Consider the following 1,329-nt stretch of genomic DNA (forward strand, 5'->3'; position numbering starts at 1 on the left):
TAGACTCTAGTTCCATCCAAGTTGCTGCGAAATTTATGATTTTGTTCTTTTTTATGGCTGTGTAGTATTCCATCATGTATATGTACCACATTTTTTTAAATCTAGTCCTCTTTTGATGGACAGCATGGCTGGTTCCAGGTTCTTGCTATTGTGAACAATGCTGCGATAAACATATGTGTGCAGGTATCTTTTTTTATAGAGTGATTTGAGTTCTTCAGGGGGTTTGAGTTCTTCACAGGGTTTGAGTTCTTCCCAGTAGGGGGATCGTGAGGTCATATGGGAGGTCGATATTTAGAGCTTTTAGGAATCACCACACTGCTTTCCACAGACGTTGCACTAGTTTACACTCCCACCAACAGTGTAGAAGTATTCCCTTTTCACCACATCCTCTCCAGCATCTGTTATTTTTTGAGTTATTGATAATGGTCATTCTGACTGGTGTTAGGTAGTATCTCAGTGTGGTTTTAATTTGCATCTCCTTGATGATTAGTGAGGTTGAACATTTCTTCATGTGTCTGTTGGTCGCTTGGATGTCTTCTTTTGAGAAGTGTCTGTTCATATCTTTGGCCCACTTTATAATGGGGTTGTTTGTTTTTTTCTTTTCAGCACGTTTGAGTTCCTTGTAGATTCAAGATGTTAGGCCTTTGTCAGACGTGGAGTTGGCAAATACTTTTTCCCAGTCTGTGGGCTGTCTCTCTGCTCTCTTGATGGTTTCTTTGGCTTTGCAGAAGCTTGTCAATTTAATGAGGCTCCACTTGTCTATCTTATCTCTTATGGCCTGTGTGTTTCGGGTTTTGTTCAGGAATTGAATGCCAGTTCTAATTTCCATAAGGGTATGTCCTGCATTTTCTAAGGTTTTTATGGTTTGATGTTTTACATTTAGGTCTCTGATCCATTTAGAGTTAAATTTTGTGTATGGGGATAGATAGGGGTCTTGTTTGAATCTTCTGCATGTGGTCAACCAGTTTTCCCAGCACCATTTGCTGAATAGGTTCTCCTCTCCCCAGTAGTACGTGGTGGAGGCTTTGTCGAAGATGAGTTGGTTGAGAAATAGAGATTTTGCTTCTGGAATCTCAATACTATTCCATTGGTCTATATGCCTGTTTTTGAACCAATACCAAGCTGTTTTGATTATTGTTGCTTTATAGTAAAGTTTGAAATCTGGTAATGTGATACCTCCTGCTTTGTTTTTTTTGTTTTTTTTTTTTTGCTGAGGATTGTTCTGGTTATTCTTGGTCATTTGTATTTCCATATGGATTCCTGTATTGGTTTTTCTAACTCTGCGAAGAATGTTGCTGGTACTTTGATGGGTATTATATTAAATCTGTA

This window comes from Carlito syrichta, unplaced genomic scaffold (genome assembly GCF_000164805.1).
Source record: "Carlito syrichta isolate Samal-C Ts95f unplaced genomic scaffold, Tarsius_syrichta-2.0.1 Scaffold309078, whole genome shotgun sequence".
Classification (NCBI taxonomy): domain Eukaryota; kingdom Metazoa; phylum Chordata; class Mammalia; order Primates; family Tarsiidae; genus Carlito; species Carlito syrichta.